Source organism: Pogoniulus pusillus, chromosome 21 (genome assembly GCF_015220805.1).
Source record: "Pogoniulus pusillus isolate bPogPus1 chromosome 21, bPogPus1.pri, whole genome shotgun sequence".
In the NCBI taxonomy this organism is placed as follows: Eukaryota; Metazoa; Chordata; class Aves; order Piciformes; family Lybiidae; genus Pogoniulus; species Pogoniulus pusillus.
The window spans coordinates 11,095,868-11,108,480 of NC_087284.1; the positions used below are offsets into that span (position 1 = coordinate 11,095,868).

The following is a 12,613-nucleotide window of genomic DNA, read 5'->3' on the forward strand; positions in this document are numbered from 1 at the left end:
AGGAGGAAGGAAGAGGCTGGAAATCCCCAGTGTCAAACAGCAAATGCATTGTTTTATTTCATCCTGGGAAATGCAAGTTGTGTGCTTTTTTGCCTCTTCTCATTTATTTTTTTTTTAAGAGCAGAAGAGAATCTCCAGATCCAAGTGAAAAAGCCCAAACATTTGCATTCCTTTCATTTTCACACATATGTCATGATTTGGATCTTCCTGCTGTTCTAAAACAGTGGTTTTGAATGTGCACTAGCTGAGGGAAGCCAGTTACAACTAGGGTAGTTTGAGGGGAAGACTGTTCCCCAGAGCTGTGCCCTCCTCAGGACTTGCTTTACCCTTGCCCAATCCTTTCTGTCATGAAGAAGCTGGTGTTCTTGTGTGACAACTACAATTCATTTCATAATTCCATCCTCAGGGGAGTGAACTCCAGGACAGAGAAGCGTGTGGCTTGGTTTAGGTTTGCTTTTCCCAAGTGTTGCGCAGGCTGTGGTCTGCTGGCTGAGGTGCCAAGCCCTGGTGGCTTGTGACTCAGGGTGTTGATGATGCTCCAGGGCAGGAGGACGGCTGGCCACAGTCCAGTCTGGCTGGGGAATCACATTCCTATAGGCATTCTGCTCAAGGCTGCGGAAGATCCCCATCACCACTGACGGCAGTCAGGCACAAGGCCTGCATATTTCCAGAGGTCTTGGGGAATAAAGCTGAAAAACAAACTGTCTTGCCTTTTTTTTTTTTCTCCTCCTATAATGCTTAAGAGTCCCTGGGTGCCTCGTCCTCCCTCATAACACTCCCACAGCTCCTCTGCCAGCATCTCGCTTCAAACCACAGCTGAGCAATTACTGCTGCTGATCCCAGGATATTGGCTCCCAGAGGACAGTCTCAGCAAGTGATCCCAAAGAGACCTCCCTGCTTGCCTGCTAGTTACGTTTAGCTCAGTGCTACACCAAGAAAATCCCACATGGCTCTTCTGCAGGGGTAAACTGTCCAAATGTTCTCTCAGCCTTTGGCTGAAAGGTGCTACACACTGTGTGTGTGCATTTATGTGCATGCATAAAAAATAGACTATTTAGGGAGTAAGCCCTCATTAACAGCAATGGGATTTGTATGGCTTACAGCCCCTAGGAAGCTACTTGATAGCTTATTCCTAATTTGCAAATCTTTGAAGCCAATCACCATACCTGGTGATTAAATGTTTGGGGTTTTTTTTTGTGTTTGTTTGTTTTTCCTGTTGTGGTGGTTTGGAGGTTTTCTGGTTTTTTTTAGGTTTTTAGTGTTTTTTTTCTCAGTAATCGGGCACAGAGAAAACAGAGGCCTCTCAATGCTTTCCATGAAAAGGCTGCTGAGTGACTCCTGTGATTCAGGGGCCAAAAATAATGTTCTCTGTTTAAACAACATTAGCTCTGTGCTACAAACTGACAAAAGCCAGTAAAATTTAAAGGAACCATGGCGAAGCAGCTCTGAAAATAACTCCAGCCAGCTGCATTTTGGTGAGCACTTGCTCATGTGGATCACTCCCTCTGCTCTGTCAGTTTTGTCTTGGGTTGTGTTTCTTTTCTGATACAGGCTAGCACAAACTTTGAGCTTTGCAACCTGGTCACTGGGTGTATGAATGACCCTGCCCTCAAGCAGAGAGTCTGGCTGGCTGGGATTTCCAAGTTGATATTTCACATTTACAAGCACTCCTTTAAGATGCAGCAATGCTGCTGGGCATCATCCTTGAGTGCATCACAACCATGTCTGACACAACATTCTTGTAGGTAAGCTTAAAGGTGTGGATTAGGTTTGTAGACAACAAGGCAGACTGAGCACTGGCAGAATGACAGAGACTTGTGATCAGCGGTGCAGAGTCAGTTGGAGGCCCTGTCTTCCTGGGCACACCAAAAGACACACACAAAATGCATAAACAGTGTCTGTGACACAGCTGGTTTGAAGAGCAGAACTTAGCTTCAGTTAGTTTCCTCATTTGAAGCAGCAATGGGAGATGGGACAGTTGGGTATTTCTCAGTGCCATTTACCCATGTGCTGAATTTCCCTAAGCCTTTGCTCTTTTTTTTCAGTCAGAAATGGCAACTAATAGCTGCTGGGGAATTCGATTTCAGAAACCTTGGTAGAACACCTTTGCCTCATCCCCAGAAGCAGCAGCTTTATTTTCCCTTTTCTCTCCCACATACCAACTTCCCTGCTACCCTTTCCACTCCCTTGAGGTTTCTATTGTGAAAGTCTCTGCCCTGAGGTTGCTCCATTGCTAAAAGTAGGAGATCAAGCATCTTCTTCCCTGTTGGGCAGAATCTGCAAACCCCAGAAGATCCTTAGACTTTCCCTGCCAGGGAAGAAAACACCTGGAACATGTGCAGCTTTTGAACTCTCATCTTTCTGGTGTACCAGGAGCTGGATGCAGGTTAGAAATGCTCATTCACTATCAATTCCATTTTTTTTCAGGTTTAATTTCATGCCAATTCAAAAGAAAATCCCCCAAATTGTGCTATTCTTGACCAAAATAATAATGATTAAAATATGCCCTAAACCCTCCCTCCCATCATGCTTCAAAGAAACTGGAGAACTTCCATCTTACTATTTTTCATGAGGGTATAGGTAGGGATTATACCTACTGAGTGGCTGTACCTAACTGAATGACAACTGAAGCAAGTGTGGCTTTAAAATTAAGTTATTGAACTTAATTTTAACACACTGAAATTTTATATACTACTATCACATTCCTTTTTGTTATCAGCAACACTTCTTGATGTTATATCCAAATCAAATCATCAGTGAAACTCAATGTCTTGGCATGACACTGATGGAAGGCAAAATAACTCTCTGAAAACTCATGCTCTTCCCATTGTGGTTTTCTCTTACTGGATACTCACTACTTCAGCTGTCTCACATGTATGTGGTTTGTGTGTTTTTCTGTAACTCCATAGCAATAGGATATTTATACCAATGTTTGTATGCTAGTAGTTGATTTTTTTTTTCTTACTCCAGAGCATTCTTCTCTGGCTCTGGGCTTATAAGTGTGGCAAATAACAGCAGTGTCCAAAGATGATGACAACATCTGCCACCAGAGGAAATATGACAGATATTCAGAATATCAGATAACCTCTGATATCCTGCCAGGTGTGAACTGAGGAGGGGAAGTAAGAAAACCTTCATTTTGATCTTATTACTGGTGCTGAAGTGACACTGGACTTCAAAAGAACTTTTCAGGTTCAGAGAGAAAGGAAACTCCTAAGGTGTTATTCTGAAAATAGTCAAATGGATGTGCAAGACACCCAGACTATGGTCTTGCACATCCACTGATCTGATCCTGGGCAGGAAAGATAGAAGGAGGAAGAAAAAGTTCTAATACACTTTTAACTTGGTGCAAGCAAACAATCCACTGTTCATCATCATCAATTCATTATTTGTCTGAAAAATCAGGGGGCAGAGCAAGTTGTTGCAGATTTATTTTTTTTAAGAGTACACTCCAAATTTCTACAAGAATCTCCTGGAATACATCCAATATATCCACTTTTTCTCTTTACTTTATGAGTTTACTGCTGGTGATGCTGTGGAATTATAAAAAGGGGGCAAATACCACAGTAATCTCAAAAAAAAAGGCAGATTATGAGTTCATCATAAACATAAGAGGTCTTTAAAAAACAAAAAAGAGTTAATCATTCAAATACAGTAAGACACTGACTGATTTGTCTGTTCAATCAAGACTAATCACCACAGCTTGAATTTTTAATATTAAATGCTTGTGGAGTCTGCTCACAAATTATCTGCATAATTTTTGTCATGTAAATTAACTTATTTGATGAATTATGTCAGACAACACATGCCTAGAAGTAGGGAGATGCTGGTGGACAATCTGCAAACAGAGAAAGTGTGAAGGAATACAGGATGTAATTTTGTATGGATAGTTTGTTCTTTTCTGACTTTGATTCCAAGGCCCATGAGCTTTAATTTTTCAGCAATACTTGTCAATGTATGACTGAATTTTTACTGGGTAATGTTTACAGGGGAGCCATCTCCCATTGCAAAGGCACCAGAAGCTAGTACTGGCTGATGTGTTGCAAAACTCACATAACTATAGCTTATTTGGTCAGCTTGTGTCTTGCATCTCTATGTCATGCTGCTGCTGACTACTAGTTCTGCCAATTTCACCAAGCTGTAGAAATATCACTGACATCTTGAACCCACAGGAATTGAAAAACTGCCTTAACTATATAATACTGATGGTTAATCAAGCAGAACTATGAATTCAAAAAGGGCTTTCTGAATCAGAAGCAGTGGCTTGATTAAAGAAATCAGTGAGTCCGTAGGTGAGCATCAGTAAAATGCAGAAATTGATCATCATGTGAAACCAAATCAGTTAAGTAGTGAATGGTAGAGTGAGGTTGAATAAGAAAACACTATCATCTGGACAGACTGAATCAACTGGCTGAGTCCAACGGCACAAGGTTCAGCAAGGCTAACTATCAGGTTTTGCATGTCACAGAATCACTATGGTTGGAAAAGACCTTCAAGATCAAGTACAACCAGTACCTAAGCCTGCCAAGACTACTACTACACCATATCCTTCAGCACTAGCTAGATGGCTTTTAAATACATCAAGTGATGGCGATTCAGTCACTTCCCTGGGCAACTTGTTCCAGTGTTTGATAACTGCTTTGGTACAGAGGCTTTTCCTAAGCTAAACCTCCCTGGTGGATTTGATGTCCTTTACTCTTGTCCTTTCAGTTGTGAGAAGAGACCAACGCCCACATCTCTACAACCTCCATTTAGTTGTAGAGAGCAAGGTCTCCCCTCCATTTCAGACTGAACACCCCCAGCTTCCTCAGCTGCTCTGTAGGAGACTTATTCTCAGGACCCTTCAGCAGCTGCAGTGCCCTTCTGGACCTACTCCAACACCTCAAGGCCTCTCTTATACTGTAGAGCCAAAACTAAACACAGCGATCAAGGTGAGGCCTCAACAGGGCCACACTATTCCTGATGCAAGACTGGACCAATTACCACCAACTAAACTTACTTCTTGCACTGGCAAAGCTCTCAGCGGCCTGCCCGCCCATCCCTCTTCACAAACTGCGATCACTGCCCCCCCTTGTTTGCTCCCTAAGGGCTTCTTTCCAGACGCGGAGGGTATGGTCTCCTCGGCGAGTGCCCGTGTGGCTGACTCCTACCTTTAAGCGCCGCCGTGGTGCCGGCTCCGCACTGCCTCAGCAGCCCATCCAGAAACTGACGGCTCCAAGTACAGGCCATCTACTTTGCCCGGTTTCGAAAAGCCTTTTGCCAGTCGTTTTGGCCTCAAATGCCTTCCCTACGGCAGGTTTACCTGCCACCCGGGCTGGTCTCCTCGGCGAGGGACCGTGGGCGCGTTGTCGCCTGCTTCAGCTCTGCCGCCATGGCGGCGCCTCTGCAGCCCGCCCGCGCTTCAGCTGCCTTCAGCTGCCTTCAGCTGCGGCCCCCCGCACAGATCAGCCCCTGCAGAAACAGGCGGCTCCAAGCACAGACCAGCCGCTTTGCCCGGCTTAGAAAAGCCCCTCAAAAGTGTTCCGCCGACCCTTTTGGCCTCAAATCCTTTTCCCATGCTGGGTTTACCTTATCACGAGAGCTGGCCTCCTCGGTGAGTGACTGCTGGCGCGTTGACACCTGCAAAAGACCTGGGGAGGGACTTCTTAGGCTCTCAGCTAGTGACAGGACTGGAGGGAAGGGAGCAAAGCTGCAGGTGGGGAGAGTCAGACTGGACGTGAGGAGGAAGTTCTTCACCATCAGAGTGGTGAGACTCCGGAATGGGTTGCCCAGGGAGGTGGTTGAGGCCCCATCCCTGGAGGTGTGGGATCTGGGATAGAGGGTGTCCCTGCCCATGGCAGGGGGGTTGGAACTAGATCCTTGCAGTCCCTTCCAACGCTGACTGACTCTGTGAGCCAGCAGTGTGCACAGCTGACCAACGAGCCCAGCAGAATCGTGGCCTGTATCAGGAATAGTGTGACCAGCAGGGCTACTCCTGTGCTCAGCACCTGTGAGGCCTCACCTCACATACTGTGTTCACTTTTGGGCTACTCACTACGAGAAGGACATTGAAGTACCTGAGTATGTCCAAAAGGGAGCAACAAAGGTGGTGATGGGTCTAGAGCATGAGTCTTATAAGGAAAGGAGCTGTTTGGCCTGGAGATGAGGAGGCTGAAAGGCTGAGGAAAGACCTTCTCCCTCTCTAAAGCTACCTGAAAGCAAGTTGAAATGAGGTGGAGGATCAATCTCTTCTCCCAAGTAACAAGGGGTAGGACAAAATCCAACAGCCTAAGATTGCTCCAAGGGACATTCGGGTCGGATACTGGGAAAAAATTATTCCCTTAAAGGGTTGTCAAGCCCAGGAACAGACTACCCAAGCTAGTGGTAGTCACCATTCCTGTTGGGGCTGAAAAGACTTGGCACTGATGGCCATCGTTTGACAGTCACCTGGCAGTGCATAGTTAACAGCTGGACTGGATGATCTTAAAGCTCTTTTTCAATTCCATGATTTTATGCAAGTCCTCAGGAAAAAGATGCAAACAGTATGGTGCTGCAACCAGGGCATTGGGCACGTTGGGTTAGGAGGTGAATTCTTCTGTTTGTGGTTGAGGTTCTCTCACTGTGTTGCACGAATGGGACAAGCTGTGGTTTAGTGTCGCTGCCCTTCCCTGGGTCAACCTAGTCTGTCCTTGGAGTGACACATCTTAACACTTCTGATGTATGCACAATTGTAGACACTGTTTGTTCCTGCTAGAAGCAAGCAAATTATATGCTTGTCCCTTACTGCTGTCCTCTTCCTGTTCCCCGTGCACTCATGGCTGTCACCTTGTTCGCTTGTGCCTCTTGGCTGGGTGGCATCATGTAGGAGAGATACGTTGTATGGGATACCAATGTTTCTCAGCCCCTGTAGGGTATGAGCTGATTCGAAACTTGTGTATTCAGACTTTTTACAGCATTTTACAGCATTAAGGACAAGAGTAATGCTGCGTTTTGGACTTGGATTGCTTTACACAATAGACTGCACAGTTCATTAAGAATTTCTCATTTTGGCACAATTAGTGTTTGTGGAGAAAGTCTGGAAACAACCTGACACAGCAATCAAACGTACGTGGTAGTACTGATAACATACACAATGCCTTCGCTGAAATGTTAATTGGAAGTAGTTTTGTCAAATTAAAGTTCACCCTAGATTTCTACTAAGGACAAACCCTAAAACCACCAGGAATCTTTTTGGAGGGGAACCCTGAGTCCTCCCATTGCCACTGACTCTGTGACATCCAGAACAATGAGAGCCTTCTGACACCAGCGTCTGCATCCCCAGGAATGTGTGTGTGATTTGCCACTCATTAGGCGGTGATAGGCAAAGAAATGCAGAAAATGTCTCTCCTTTTTTTCAAGAAAATGCTGATGTCAACAGCTGGTTTTCATACAGAGCTTTGTCCCCTCTCTGCTTCAGCCTTTGTGATGGAATCCATTTGTGAAAGTTAACTGTGAATAAAATGAAATCAACTTGACTATCCAGTCTGCGATATAAAGAATTGTGGCCACCACAAGTCAGCAAAGTCCAAAAGTTAGTAAGCTTCCATTTGAAGCTAAACCCAGACCAACAGAACCAAAATGGAGATAATTGAAATATGCAGAACTGCACTAAGTATACATTACCAAAAATCCAGAAATGCACCAATGGCTGAAGCAATTCCCAAATATTGAAGACTGATGAGAGGTCTGGTCGGGTAACCTGATATTTATCTACTTCCTAGTTCACACACAGGAGTTGTATTTCCCCAGGGGAGCAGCAGGCTGAACTGAAACTTGTTTAGTTGCTCTGTTGTCCACAAAACCACCCATCTGACCTATGTAGAATTTCCATGTTTGTCACCACTACTACCCTTCATGAAAGGAGAAGATGATTAGAAAGTTGAATTTGCAGTTCATGGGCATCTCAGAAGAAGGATCTCTCTGTCTTGGTAATCCCCTTTGAAGGCTCAGTGCTGCAGGCAAAGTGTGTTGTGAAGGGGCAAAAAGATAAAGGGGAAAGGAAAGAGAGTGTGATTGTTCACTTCTCACGTAAGCTGTGAAAGGACTGATTGGTGTCATGGGAGAAACTAATGTCCATCCCTGCTATGCAATATCTGCAGACTTGCTTTATCTTCCCTTACACTGGGACCTATCCATCATCTGTGGGATTTATTTCTTTTGGAAAGATCATTTGGGTAAAATAAGGCACTTCATGCATTGACTGAGGAAAACAATTGATTTTAAGTGCATAATCCCCATCTTTAGATATACTCTGAAGTCTCTGGGCATGGTCCTGGGCGACCGGCTCTGGGTGACTCTGCTTGAGAAGGGTGCTTTGACCAGGTATCTCCCCAGATCCCTTCCAGTCTCAGCCACACTTAATGTGCTTTCATTGCAAGCCTCCAAGGAATCCTCGTCTTTGTTAGGAAATGGTGGGTGCCAATTTCCAATAGTTTAGTATGGGCAAGAGAGGGAGGAATAGGAGAAGAATAGCAGAGCCTTTTCAACGCCTCAGGGTCATGGAAAGTGAACTCTCTTTGTTTTAGACCATGCTGTAGTAATTGTGTGTGAGATTTCTGTATTGATAAATGTCTCCCCAAGTCTGGCTACAACTTCTCATAACAGGAATACCAAGGGAAAAGATTAAATATATGTCTAGCAGCACAACTAAGCTAACAACAACAAAAAATCCCACCCTCAGCGCAGCCTTTTCCAATCCAAAGCTTGGAACACAAAAGGGGAAAACAAGCCAAAATCCACTTTATGCCTTTAAAAACTATCCTTTCTCTACAATTTTACCCACTCTGGAGCAGCTATAAGAAGAACAGGAATTTAACCTTTTTTCTTTATATATATATATAAAAAAAAGCTTTCTTTCAATTTCAAGTACTGTCTGTCCAGAGTTTTTCTGACCCTTGCAATACACAGTGTTCATTAAGACAGAAAAAGATGCGATGTCAGCTTTGCTATGTCTGACAAGAGCCATGGCTCCAGTAGGTAATTAGTGGATACCTTCCTGGTATCAGCTGCTTCTGTGTTTGCTGAAGGCCCAGGAGATTAAGTCAGAGTAAGCTTGGCTGAAGGCAGTATGGGGTGGGCACATTATTTTGGAGCAAAGTGATGCAATAATGCTGAGAACTAGTTGCAGAAAGTACCTGAAGCATGGACAAAAAGTTGAAATCCCGCTGAAAGTAGAGCATTCTTGGTTCTCACAGTTCTGCAAAGAAGATTTTTTTGGTGGAAACCTAGAGCCACAACATTTCAAACTCTTCTGTAACCCTGTGTATGGCCTATTTTCTCCTTTTCCTAAAAAAAACCAACCAAACAAAACACTTTTAATCTGTCACTTAAAGGTAATGCAGATTTTGGTGGCATCTTTTCTTTCTTGCTGAGAAATATGAGAGACGTGGTAACAGAAAACAATGTTGTGGAATGACTAATGGAAAGGGAGGTACTGTAATTTGACATCTTCTGTGGCACATGAACAGTCATTTTAGAGATGCTTTTTCCATAGGGATGAATGTCAGCATTGCTAGCAGCTTCTCTGCTTGTAATCAGCATTGTGAATGAGACCCAAAACTGTATTCACAGCGAACTATACATATGAGCATGGAATACAATAGATGTGCAGGATTCAAAAAGCAATTCAGAGAATGTCTTGTCTTTGTGACTGTTCTTGTTATAAAACAATTTTATCATGATTCCAGTATTTTACTGAAGGAATGATGTGTTGTTTCCCAAGCTGAAAAAGAAGGCTGCTCAGTTGCTGTTTCATTTTCCCTGGAAATGAAATGTGGAATTTTCCACCTGGCAGATCAATAGCTTCTCAACATCTTACCTTTTTCTTGCATTTCCCAAATGATTGCCTGTTATTTGGAAGCATATCAGAAATAAGACAGAAAATGACTAGAGGGAGATTTGAGGAAAAGTCTTTCATTTTAGCCACAATAACAAATGAAAGGATGAAATCTGATGGGGTTTCTTTCTTCTCTTTTATTTTTCTTTTCCTTCTATTTTCCCTTCCCCTTCCCCTTCCCCTTCCCCTTCCCCTTCCCCTTCCCCTTCCCCTTCCCCTTCCCCTTCCCCTTCCCCTTCCCCTTCCCCTTCCCCTTCCCCTTCCCCTTCCCCTTTGCTGTGTGTCTATTTAAAATGTCTAAATTTGCCAGTGAATTGGTCCTTTGGGGGAGGAAGAGACACCTACCTGTTCTTTTTTCTTTTCCTTCTTTCGACTAATCTAAGGCATTGTGCCTGAAACATCTATCTACCTTCTGCACCTTCCTGGTTTGTGTATATCCCTGCTTGGCTGGTGATGTTTAGAAATGCCTTGATCATAACAAGACAGCCTTGTACAAAAGCATAGATATCTGCCAAGGTGCTGAGCATGGGTAGGAGAGGAGAATGGTGTTTCCAGTGAGTTAGCAGTGTAATGTGGATCATAGAATGGGTTGGTCTGCAAGGCACCTTTAAAGGTCACCTAGTTCAACTTCTTGCATCCCCTTATCTGTATTTATGCAATAAGGGCTTCATTAACAGTCATGGTGTGAGTGCTGGAAGAACTTCAGGGGAAGACCTGGACAAGTGACCAAGCACCAGCTGTAGCAGGCAGCTGCAGCCCTTGCCAAGCAAACCTGGCAGTGCCACTGCTGAAAGGTGCTGGTCCTCAAAAGTATTCCTGTTGCAGAAGCAAAATTGAGCTACTCAGGAAGCACACCTCTGCAGCCAGCTACCTAGACACAGTTTGCTTAGGAAAGCACATTCCATTTGGGAATGTCAGGAATACTTTTACATCACCTTCTCCCAGAACTTGCTCTGTGCTGACCCCACTATCCAGAGACAGAAGGAAAACAAGAGCTAAGGGCTGGAGTGGGGAATATGTGAGGAAGGTATGGATATCTAGAAAGGATGAGGTGTACCTTGGGTGAGCATCACGATGCACAGGTGGGCTGTGGCAGCATCCTCCAGTGGATAGGGACCTCTTGCAGAGCCAGGTAAAACTGGTGTAGGGGGCAAGCATGACTGATTAATGCAGACCCTTTGACCTCAGTCTCCTTCCATAGGCTCTTCCTGTTAACATTCACTCACGGCACAGTGATACCTGCTCGACCCTGAGGCAGAGGAGGCCTGAGATTGTCCAGCAGTGCACCTATCCTTAGCTTCTGACCACTGCCAGCAGGTATGTATTTGGAATTTACACCCTTGCTCTGATTTTATTTTAAAATCTGAGAGAATTAACAAGTTTTACCTGTCTCTGTTGCTTACAATCCTAAAGTTACAAAGGAAGATGAGGGCACTGTTGAGAGAGGTGAGAACAACAGGTCTGGGTTTCTCAAACATCTGGCTGGTTATTTTCAGGACTCAAAATGGAGCTGAGTTACGCAGTTGTGGTTTTCAGCAGGCTTCATGCTGCTTTGGCTGTACAAGGCTCAATATATATAGTTTTATATATAAGGACTCTGAGTCTAATTGAAGTTTTTATTTCCAGTCTTGGCTGTGTCTTCTGCTAGCCACCATCCTGAATGTTGCCTTTTTCTCAGGACAAGTTGTCTTTCCAGCAAGTGTTTAAATGTATTCTTAGTGTGAATTGCCATGTTTTATGGTGCAGCATCTGAAAAAGAAAGGGAGGCTTTAAGAAAGCTTTTTGCTGGCAGTGAATTAAATCCAAGTTTCTGTGATAAGCTGTAATAGCTCTTCAGAGCAGATGTGTTTTATCATTTTAAGAACACAGACTGAGGAAAACACGTACGGCATTTGGGCTTTAAAAAATGCATTTCCATGTTGGTGTGTACACAGTCAACAATAAATCTATAGAAGCTATGATTGTCTTTCAGCTGAACATGATGCAGCTTGTACTGTGTCTGTTATTTACATCTAGGATGACAGAGAGGCACTTTTCAAGCCATGTGTTACTGCCTTATGCAAGCTAGGAGGTACTGGTGGCAATGATGGGCTGTTGGTCCAGGTTTGGTCAAGGCAAAAGCTATACTTGAAGGCAGGTAATCCACAGTACATGGGTGATAACCCACACTCTGCCCTAGTGAGGCCACATCTGGAATAGTGTCTAGTTCTGGGCTCACCTAGTTCAAGAAAGACAGGGAACCACTGGAGAGAGTCCAGCAGAGGCTAAAAAAATGACAAGGGAACTGGAGCATTTCCACTTAGGAGAAAAGGCTAAGAGATCTAGAGTTGTTTAGCTTGGAGAAGACTGAGAGGGGATCTCATAAATATCCAAAGGGTGGAGAACAAGAGGATGGGCCCAGACTTTTTCAGTGGAGCCCAGCGACAGGACACAGGGCAACAAACTGGAACATGGGCAATTCCAAATAAACATAACAAAAGCCTCATATTCTGTGAGGGTGATGGAGAAGTTGTCAGGCTGCCCAAAGAGGTTGTGGAGTCATTTTCTCTGGAGACTTTCAAAACCCATCTGGACATGCTCCTGTGAAACCTGCTCTGGGTGTCTGGGCTTTAGCAGAGGACTTGGACTAGTTGAGCTCCTCAGGTCTCTTTCAATGCCCACCATTCTGTCATTCTGTGAAGTCCCCTGCAGTTATGCAATTCAGTTTCCTGACATGAGAGCTGCTGTGGCTGCTGCTACACGTGGTGTGAGACATCATCA

The 12,613-nt window shown here is 44.3% G+C and overlaps 1 long non-coding RNA gene across 4 annotated transcripts in view; it reads left to right on the forward strand.

Moving 5' to 3' along the window:
• Positions 1–12,613, forward strand: part of LOC135184814 (uncharacterized) — a 68,320-nt gene that overhangs the window by 8,771 nt on the left and 46,936 nt on the right. For all 4 annotated transcript variants that reach the window (XR_010306197.1, XR_010306199.1, XR_010306198.1 and 1 more), the window contains exon 2: positions 11,055–11,170. This is a non-coding gene — a long non-coding RNA (uncharacterized LOC135184814). The remainder of the gene's footprint in view (positions 1–11,054; positions 11,171–12,613) is intronic.